At 37.1% G+C, this 11,592-nt stretch overlaps 2 pseudogenes; both read right to left on the reverse strand.

Moving 5' to 3' along the window:
• Positions 1–282: 282 nt before the first annotated feature.
• LOC132163174 (cation/H(+) antiporter 15 pseudogene) lies at positions 283–4,663 on the reverse strand (annotated as a pseudogene).
• Positions 4,664–6,159: 1,496 nt separating this feature from the next.
• LOC132163175 (cation/H(+) antiporter 4 pseudogene) lies at positions 6,160–10,118 on the reverse strand (annotated as a pseudogene).
• Positions 10,119–11,592: the final 1,474 nt, after the last annotated feature.

Here is an 11,592-nt window from a genome sequence, read left to right on the forward strand (position 1 = left end):
TTTAAGTATTCAATAAATGAGAAGAAAAAAAATGAGTGATTAAGGGAGAAAGGATGTGACCCGATTTTACCTATAACAACTTCATCTCCTACAACAGTAAATTTCAGGCTTGATCATCAACAACATCAAAGACCTGATTTTAAGAAGAAGATCACCTACGTTTTATGTAATCCCTTGACAGGGGTCTCAAAATTATTTCGTGAGTTCTCTCAACTCTCACATAACTAAAAAAAAAATAAAAAAATGGAGTTTCCATATTACAAATTTTCTTTCATCTTATTTTTACTCTTTGCCGTGGAGGAACTTGACCACACTTAATTTGGCCGTAGCTCGGGACATATCGACTGCAAATGAGTCTTCCGTGAAGCACTTGAAGCCAAGCACTTCTTCGCCTCCACAACTCTGCTGTTGCACCACCAACAACGAAACCTCCCAATTGGAGTCTGACGAAGCTAGCATTTCCCCCAAGGACCCCAGCTCAGGAAACTCATTCCACATTGTTAGCCCCATGAGCAATGGCGAGTTGCTTGCATGCCGTCTTCCCACCAAAACCAGATCATATAGATTTTGCAGCGACCGAATCACATTGATCACTTCTAAGCTTTCATACACCACCTCTTCTCTGTATATATGACGCATTTTGTGCATGTTAGCCCTCTTAAACTTGTCGATCATTTCAAAATCTAGCTCCCTACTTACCAAATTCTTGCCCCTTTTTTTAGACTCGAGGAGAAACTGAATAACTGTAATGCCTACATCCGGGTGTTCAGCCATGCGCATGGCGTATGATAATGCTTCCCGATCATCTGCCCCTCCCAAGAAGATCACCACGATTCTATAGAAAGGCCTGCTTTTCATTGTCTTAATATTCCCGCTTAATGTTCCTCTGTCAACCAAGATTCCGACAGAGCAAGGAGCGCTGTTGAGTATTTTGAGGTTGACTGTTCTTATGGGCTTCTCAGATAATTCCTCCGTGCCCTGCGGTTTCCATTGCTGGTGGAAAGGGATGATCACCAAAGACGCTCTCTTCTCCAAAGCCAGGCTGCAGATCTCGTCGTGCATTGTTGCGTACGGCGCAATGGCTGTAAACGCATTCACCAAAACCGTGCCGCAGTTGATTTCCTCGAACAGGTGGAAGGCATTTATGATGTGGTCGGACTGGTTGGAGTGAGAAGAAATCCTGTGGCCCTGTCTATGCGTTATGAGAAGTGGGGATGATCTGCCCAGTAGCTGGATGAGGTGGACGACGTACAAGGCGATGGGGCTTTTGAGTGTCGGATGAGAGACTTCGAGAAGATTGATGATTGAAGGAGTGATGTCTTGATGGTGGATGCAGGCCAGCAAACGGAGCTCGGCATTAGGCATGGTGTGTTGGATGGTCCTCCTCCTTTTCATCGACATGTATCTCTTTGATGGATTGTACAGTAATTTCACCATGGGAGTGATGATTCCCGTTATCAAAACGGCGGATATGACCATGATACTATATGATTCTTGGTCAATAAGCTGCAAGCCAAAGCCACAAATATATATTGCATGTTATATATATATATATAGCACAAGATATGAAACAAAGAAGGGGCGGAACTAGGTGGGGCAAGTAAAAACATAATTTTAAAGGGCTTATTTCATAAAATTCTATAACTATGAGGGGATTTTTAAAATTTTTGGGGCTACTACATACCCCCAAGCATGTATGTAATTCTGCCTCTAAAATCGAGTCCTTGTTTTTTAAGTTTTGGGAAAATGAAATTTAGTTCTTTTAGTAGAAAGATTTCGAGTACTTTGTTAGCAATTTGGATAACAAAAGGTATATAAAAGAGTTTATATGGAGCTAATCCACTTGTCCAAGCAATGGGCAGGCTATTCAAAATCTGTTTAGACTTGTGAGCTCTGTAAAAAGGTAAATTAGGATCATCTCCAATTTATTTGAGTGGGAAAATATTCAGTTACTTATATTTTAAGGATATTTTTGTCTCCTTAAAAAGTAAAAAGACAAAAATACTCTTCAAATATAATTAAATTGATATTCTCCAGTTCAAATGAATAGAAAATGATCCTCTCTCACATTTATTACCTGCATTGCTAACAATTTGAACGATGGAAGGGCAAAATTGTCCAAATTTTTTTGAGGTTAAAATTTTTGGATAACACTACTCTTCTAAATATACTAACCGGAGAAAATTGAGGGGATTAATTTGAAATGGAAAGGTTCCTTTTCCCTGAACGATAAAATTGCTGGGATATTTTGGGACATGATCAGTTTGTTTTGCTTACATGGAGGAGCATCCCATGTTGTAATATTAGAATATCAGTGATGCCTTGGGCGCTCATGATTAGGCCCAAGGAGAGGGAGTCGAGGACTGGCAATTCGTAATAGAGCGAGGGCAACATTGTTCCCATAAGTTTTCCCAGTAAGCTACACAGAGCCAACATCTCCACTATTCCAACAGTCTTCACGTTTGTCAAAGACAGATTTATCCTTGCGCAGCTGAACACAAAATAGCCTGGCAAGAGAATGGACGAAACATAGGAACCAAGCTTATCCACCAATGCTGATCCTAGCGGCGGTCCATCCGGCACTGCCAAGCCTAAAACTATAGGCCCAAACATGAAATGCTGCCCAATAACTTCACCCAATAGCGCGCACCCCAATACCATGACAAAGATGCAGAAGAAGTGAGACTCACTGAGTTCTTTCTCTTTACCTGTTTTCTCAATCATCCATGAAAAAATGGGCCTCAGGATGTATATTATGATGATCAGCATGATCACTAAAGACATTAATGCCATCCATGGTAAGCTAGCTTGCTTTGTCGTCAGTGAGCTTTGCCTTATTGTGAACGTGATGATTGAGCAAATCCAAGAGCATGTCCCACTTATCATGGAAGAAGACACAGCTAATCGGCCAAGCTCTGAATTGAGAAGCTTCAAATCAGCTAGAAGGCATACAATGACATGGAAGGAACTTGAGGATTGAAATGCTGCAATGAAGATTAAGGATTTGTGTAGATCGGGATCCATGGTGATCTTGTGCTTTAAAATGATAGCGAAGGCTATGTTTAGCATTAGGGGCACAAGGAAAGCGCAGATGCCAATCACCAGTGCTCTTCTTCCTGATTTCCTTACCATGCTCAAATCCATTTTAACTCCAACGAGGAACATAAAGAGCATGCATCCAAAGAAGGCGAATGTTTCACTTACGTAGAAACTTTTCATGGGAAATACCGTACTTCTGAATGAATTGTCTTTTCCCAGAAACGAAGGTCCCAGTATAATACCTGCCTGTTCACGTTTTAAATCACAAAAAAAATGAGATATAATGTATACTGTACGGATCAATATAATAAAGATGTAGCCCTAATTAAGGGCACTTCACATAGGCGGACATAGGCTTCTAAGAGAGTCTCCAGCAGTATTAGGTAAAGTAGTTAATGAAAAAGTACAATTTTCTATTTTTACTGCTAATTTTTTCATATACACTCCAACATATTATTTATTCTATTCTCTATTTGATTAAAATATTATTTTTTTTGAATTTTTTTATTCTTTTCTTAAACTCTCCCTCTCTCTCACGATTCTCCGCCACAATTCTCATAGAAAAGATTGAGATGGGGTTTCAGCCGAACAGAGAATTCATATATTTTTTTTAATTGTTTGCTTAAACACTCTGCCTCTCTTCTCAGGTAAGAGAGAGAGGAGGTTCAACCGAGCAGAAAAGGCAATTTTGCAAAAATGAGAGATGGGAGTTTTAACAAAAAATTCTCCACCAAAATGATGCCCGCGTTATGAATCTAGAAAGTAAAACCTTAGAAATTGATGTTGAAAGATGGGATTTTAGCTCTGCAGCACGTTTGGTTTGATTCAATGTTACGATTTTGATGGTGGTGGTCTTTTGGCTGAGAGGATGCCGAGAATAATGAAGAGAAAGATCCCAATTTATTCAGAGAGCATTGAGATCGAGAGAAGAGAAAGAAAAACATTAAAAAAAACTTGAAAATTGTGCTACAGTGAATAGCTACTTTTTGCAATTCACTGTAGCAAAATATGTAGTTTAGCTACTCTGAAGCTAATCTGTTGGACGCAAAAAAATGCTCATAATAAGTAAATATAGCTATTATGAGCATTTTAACTACTCTACTAGAAATGCTCTTAAGGATGAACCGCTTTAAAATATCTTTTCTCCTTTTATCTCTTTGTGTTTCCGCTATTTATCCTTTATTGTTATATTTTATTATATATTTCTATTTCTATTTATGATAGAATAACATGTAAATTGCATAATATAGTAGAAAAGCATTGATGTAGGTGGAAAAGGGTTATGGGATTAACTATTAACTAGCTAGCAATATTAGTTATTCCTTTGTTGGTGTATATATATATTTATGTTTCTTCATTGTATATTTTTGGAATATTGAGGAAGATGGAAAATGAAGAATATTGAAAAGCTTACCAACATTTGTGAAATAAAAGCACTTTCACCAAGTGGGGTCAGAATCAACTGAAAGAAGGCTGTGAGCAAGGCGGATAAGGAGAGCTGTGTATAAAGGATAAGAGATGCGAAATCGAACGGATTATCACCATAAAAGACACCTCTATTTCTCATATGCCTTTGTGACTGGCAGACCCAGCGGCTGCCATTATTTTCTGCAGATCTATGCATGTTCGAACATGTAGAAGCAGAGAGAGAGAGAGAGAGGAGAATATATGTCTATGAAGGACGTCTGGGGTGAGACTGAAGGTTTTGAGAGGAGAAGCTATGGACATGAGGATGGTGCGGAGTGGTCAAACCCTAAGCTCACTATTTACCACGGGTTTGGCACAAGTCATCAGGTTCGAGAGGTACTATTATAACCTCAAAAAAAAAAAAAAAAAAAAAATAATAATAATAATAGTAATTTTGCAAAATAAAAGAATAGGAGAGAAGAGCCACACATCTTTTTTCTTATATTTTTCTGCTAAAAAGATTTCAAAACTCCAACTCGAGTGATAGATGACATAAACGTTGGTTTTGACGTAAATAGTAATATTTTTAATATATATTGATACCCTAAAAACTAATAATAATAATAAAAAAAACCAAATAAATACACTTTGCCCTAAAAAGAATACTGGTATTTAAAACATTACAACCATAAAACTGTAACTAATTAAAACTGTAACTTCATCTCATCACATCACATCATATATATATATATATCATCATACACCCATATATTAACCCTCATACGGTGAACAAATATTTTTCTATTGTCAATTTAACTTGTGATGTCAAATTCGCGAAGGAGGAAAAAATACTTCATTGAGAACATCGATCTCAACGCTTGGAACTCTTTCTTATTGAGTCGATATCAAACAAGAATTAATCTGACGCCCCCTCCAAAAAATGTCTCAAGATAAATTAATTTTGTTGTGACGATTCGTGAATATTCTTTTTCTCGGGTGTAGCTACATGCATGTTGTACCCATCGATGCCAATTGGGCTGCCTATAACATAATTTAGTTAAATGGACCGCCTCTACTAACTTAATTGGATGTAACTCCCATTAGTGACATCAAACCCCCCTAGGCCGTAGCCTTGTCTCCCCGGCCCGCCCAGCCCCTCCATTCTTTTTGTTCTTCTTTATTTTATTTATTTTTGAATTTTTTTTTATTGGTATTGCACGTGTTCATATTTGGCCAGGAAAAAAAAAAGAAAAAAAAAAAGGAGGAAGTTTGTAGTAGGTGAGGTAGATAAGAAACAGAAATTAAACATCAAGGCTTAACATGGAAAATATTCTAAATATACTAACAATATGGTTAGGGGTATATATATATATTGGAAATCAGTTAACCTTCTTCTAACTTGAATTCATTCCAATGGATAGATTCTTCTATTTGTCGTGGACATATTTTTTAGAACATAAACTTTTAACCGTTAATTGGACTTATGGAACCAAATTAACCAATGGCAGAGAATTGATAATAAAAGGCTTCACAATGATCAAGGCTAGCCCTTTTCATACTCATAAATACAAACATAATTCCTGCCAACCGCATTGATCTCAGATCTCTCATGCATATTAGTACCTAAAAGATCTAACAATGAACTACCTATTTCCCTAGCACAAAATTTTATACTAGCTTAATTATATACCATGAGATTGAAGATGAGTGGATTTAGTTCCCTACTTGACCGTCATTTTGTTGTTGTTGCACCACCAAAACAGATGTTCTGCTGTCAAGATCTGATGAGGCGAGCAAGTCTCCAATAATCCCTAGCTCTGAAAATTCACTCCATTCTGCAAGCCCGGATGTCTGTGAAGACTCTAGGTTATGCCGTCTACCAACAATAATAAGGTCATACTCGTCCACCATAGACCGAACTATCAATGCTGTCTGAGGCCCATCTTTCACCATCTCCTCTAGGAATATCACATATTCATCACCCACATTGTTAAGTTTAACATCCTTTAGTATCTCATTGTCAAGCAATTTGTCCCAGCGGGAATCAACGTCACCATCAACGGCAACAAATTGAACCACAGTTAGGGTGATATTCGAGTCATTGGCCATGCGTTTGGCAAAAGTCAATGCCTCTCGATCATCGTTACCTCCTAAAAAGATCATAGCAATAGAATACGATGATTCTGATGAAACAATTGAGCGGCCTAAATGACCACGGTCAATGAGGATCCCAACAGAGCAGGGGGCTAGTTCAAGCACACTGCAATTTAAGGTCCTTATGGTATTGTCCTCCGATTCAATAGAACCGCCAATAGACCATTTTCGGTGGAATGGGAGTATTATGAGAGATGTGAGTTTGTCCAATCCAAGGATGCATATGTCTTCATGCATGAACTTGGGCGGAGAGATTGCTGTGAAGACGTTTACTGATACCACACCTTTATCATTGCCTTGTTTAAATTGATTCAAGGCGAGAATGATATTCTCCGAATAGGAACTACTATTGGACATAGTCTTTTTCTGCATTTGGTGGGAAATAAAAATAGGAGAAGCTCGGCCAATTAACTCGATAAGGTGAAGCACATAAATTGCAAGGGGCCTTTCACTAGATGGGCATGAGACTTCCAATAGTTTCGTTATAGCAATAATCTCATCTTGCCTGTGAATGCACGCTAGGATTCTGAGCTCTGCATTGCGTTTGCAATGCATAATATCCCTTTTCTGGTAACCTGCATATTTTCTTGAAGGATGGTACAGGTACTTCACTAGGAGTGGCACGAAAATTGCAGTTAAAAGGACGCTAACACATGCCAAAGCATAAGTCTGGTTTGCCATAGTCTGCACTTAAAATGAAAAATGTTGGAGAAACTCATCAAGTGATCTTGTTCAAGAAAAGAATATTTTTTTAATACTACAAATTATATGCTAGAAAATGCATCTTTCAACATAGTATGATGTTTCTAAAGATCAATATTTTCTTTCATTCTTAATTCTAGGACTTATGCTTAAAATACTCTTAACCATGAAAAAGATCATTAACTATATTACTAAACTTGATTTTGCAATATTCATTTCGAAATTTATTCTAGATTCATGGAGTTAAACGGTCTTATATGTATTTGGTCTAAAAGTCAATTTGGAAAACAAATTTGTTAAATATAGGAATAATCATCTTAGGAGTTGCAAGAGATTTATTATGCATATGAGTTATTTGGAATTTATTTGTGATATTAGAGTTACATGTGATGTAAATGATTAAGTTGAATGCTGGAAAATTAGAAGCATCTCTATACCTTACAAGAATAATGTTATTTAGCAAGATGCTTTATGACTAGCATACAACTTGTATGACATGGCAATGAAAAGCAACCTTTTTTTTTTTTTTTTCTTCGTGTTTTAACCCTCCAAAAGAAACGGAAAATGGAATGATTCCATTTCAAATGCCTCGGTTCATGAAAGGAAACTATCTGTCCGTATGAAAGTAATCTTGGGATCATAATATTTATGGGAATTTGTTGACAATGGTTACAAGGAGTTGAAGATGAACAAATTAAGGTTCCTTATCTCAAACTCAAAATATGTCTTTACAAGCCACTAAAGAGAAGGATCATCCATCGATCAATGCTTAGATCGATGATGGCATGTTGCAAAGAGTTGTTAATGCAACTATTTCCAAGCTAACTTTTGAATTTCTTCAAAAATTTTATCAATGAGTTGATAAAGTGAAAAAAAAAAAGAAAAAGTAGAAGAAGCTTTTCCTCTAAACTTTGCAAATTACTTTTGACACTAGACTTGTGTATGAAGGACTCTGAACCAATTTCATATTATTTTTCACGAGTGTTGGCCATTGTGGATTAGCTAAAGAGGCAAAAGCTCTACATTCCTCATAACCATGGTATGGAGGAAACCAAAGTAGATGAGGACGTGGAAGAGGAAGAGAAGAATGAGCGGGTCAGATTCCATACAACAAAGAAGAAAGAGATCAAAATTCATTTCAAATAAGAGGGCGTGCCAAAAAAACATTCAATTTCAAATTGAATGTGTTTATTCTACGTAAAGAGGGAAACTGAACTTATTCTCATCAATCTACCACACAATTTGAAATCTCTCTCTCCCAATGTTTTAATTTGGTTAATGTACCCTATTGATCTACTATCAGGGTTTGTAAAACAACAAAAATACGTATCCTAACAATGTCAACGGAATGAAATGTAGGTTGGAATTAAAAAGGATATATGTTCACTACTCCATATAAAAATAAGGCGTTCATCTTAATTAGAGGAACCTGAAATGAAACCAAAAAGAAAAAGATAATTGCATTTTCTATGAAAAGAGAAGGGGGAGAAAAGAAAGATAGTCACCTCGTTATCTTTGAGAAATGCATAGAAAAAGATTTGGACTACGCCTTTGCAACTCAATAATAGAGCGAGTGTCAGAGCATCATTGAAGGGCATTTTGGAGAGCAAGGGAGGAACCAAAGAAGCCACAATTTTGACCACAAAAGTCAAAACAATGAGGATTCCATTGACTGTGGTATAACTATAATCGAATTTGATTAAACTTAGATCTATCCTCATCCCACAAGTAGTCACGAAGATTGGCAGAAACACATCCCGAACAAAGGAGTTGAACTTGTTGACAATGGCTGATCCTAAAGGCGGTCCATCTGGTATTGCCAAACCTAAAAAGAAAGGTCCAACAACTAAAGTTTGACCATATAAATGCGAAAGATATGCGGAGCCAAGGACCACTAGGATGATGGCATGAATGTATGTGTCTTTGATAGGTCTGCCTTCCGGTGTCTGCCTGATCACCCAAAACATTGTTGGTCGAATTGCAAATACAATGACAATAACATGGATAATGATTGATACTGAATCTATCGCGGCGATCACCCTACCTTTTTTCCTTTCAATACCAGTCAAGCCAGAAACCAAGAGAAGGAACACGCTTAAGGTATCGCTTACCAATGCCGTAGATAGGCTTAATCGACCCAGCTCAGAATTCAGGATTTGGAGGTCCTCAAGAAGCCAAACAAGGACCGGAAATGGAGTTAGACAATGTATTGCTGTTACATACGGAAGTATAGTTGCTTCATCTTCATCTAGCTTATAATATCTACTAAGTCTTAGTTGGGTTGACAAGCCAACTACTAAAGGCAACAATATGCATGCAACACCGGTATACAAGGCTTTTCTTCCGGTTCTATTTATCATCCCTAAATCCATTTTCACCCCACTCAGAAACATAAACAGTATGTAACTCCAGACAGATAGCAAACCAAGTGTTTCTTGACTTTTGATGGAAAACAGAACATTTTTGAATATTCCAAAGCGTCCTAGAAGAGAGGGACCCAGCACCAAGCCAACCTGCATGTTGAGTTCAAATCAAAAAGACAATCTCATCAAATATATATATATATATATATATATATATATTTAAGAGAAACAAAGTGGCTGGAAGGGAGTACGTACAAGAAGTTGTGTGGTGAACCTGGGGATTCCAAAACGCTTAAGAAGGTGATGGGCGGCTTGGATGATGGCGAAAATGAAAACCATCTGAAGCTCAAGCAATGGCAACGCGTACGGCATTGCCCCAGCCTGAATGGTGTTCCACAGGCCATTTGAATGGATCGGCCCCGGTAACTCAGTGCAGTCGTTTATGGTGACCATGTTCTTTGTATAAATAAAGTAACCATTATTATTACTTGCTGTGACCATTCCAAAATTTGTATCAGTGGCGGGGGTTTTCTCTTCTCTGAAAATTCTCGACTCAGAATTTATACAACAGATCTTATATATATTACTGCATGCCTGTTTTAATTTAGGACACTAGAAATATTCAACATTCATGATCATTGATCCTACGGTTGTAATCTGGTTATAATCAATGTGATAAGCATGCGTTGATCACCTTCTAATAATAGCTTTCACTATTAGGCTCCGTTTGGTATATCTATATTCTCATTATTCTGCAACGTGGGGAAACGGCAGATTGGAAATCTCTTCATTTTCAGCTGACTTAACCGTACAAACGAAATCCCAGCTACCTACGCAACGGTGTTGAAGATTATGGTCATACCTCTCGGTTGTTTCTCTTGGTGGCGTGGCATGGAAGGTATCAATGCTTTCTTCTACATTTAGGCCTTCGTTTGTTAAAGCTGTTGATTTTAGTTGTTAGCGCAAGAAGACCGTAAAGATATTGTTGTTAATTAGTTGTTGACACTATACACTACCTGTCTGTCTCTCTCTAGCGTCCCAACCTTATACACCCACGGGCTATACTGTTGAAGAGACTGAAGGAGTTATGTTGAGCCAACTGGCCAGGTTCATGGACCTAGCCGGTTTAATAAAATAGGTCAAAGTATAGTTCATATCTATATAGTCTTATACACATACCTTAATTTACATGACTCAAAACTTGATATGCGACATTTAGGACCGAGAATTTTTCAATTCACACAATCCGAAAAATTTGATACGCATAAATTCAATACAAAATTAGTAGGTTAGAATTAATTATTAAGGAATTTAATTCATTTAATTAAATGAGTCGGGTTATGAAAGTCATTCGACCTTTATTTTTCACTTTATTTTCATCTTTCAATATTTTTCCGTTTGAGAATATTGGGTGCGTGCCTATTCTAACAATTCTTCTTCTTGTCCTTATATATATATATATATATAGAGAGAGAGAGAGAGAGAGAACAGATGAGAGCTCGATTCGAACAAAAATATTTCATCTAAACTCTAAATACACTGCCTCCAAAATCTCACTAAATCGACACACGCACACGTACATGCCCATTCGTCTATTGTCTTTATACTAAATTTTTTTAATTTGGCTCTTCGCCCCTAGCTAATATATAGTTTATAGCTCTATCTATGCCCATTCCAGCCAAAAGGAGTGGCTTTTTCTTTTCTTTTCTTTTCTTCTTTTTTATTTTTTATTTTTTCGTATTTTACATTTATTTTAGTATTCTTTTTATTTTTTTTATTTTTAAACACTTTACACTGCCACATTTTTCTGTAGTTAAGGAGCTAAAAAGTCACATGCATTGCACATGACTTACGTAACATTCATTCCGAACAGACAGAAAACCTTAATGGATGGGTTGACAATTGTTACAGTTTAATAGTTTGTGGG

Source organism: Corylus avellana, chromosome 8 (assembly GCF_965113065.1).
Source record: "Corylus avellana chromosome 8, dhCorAvel1.hap1.2, whole genome shotgun sequence".
Classification (NCBI taxonomy): domain Eukaryota; kingdom Viridiplantae; phylum Streptophyta; class Magnoliopsida; order Fagales; family Betulaceae; genus Corylus; species Corylus avellana.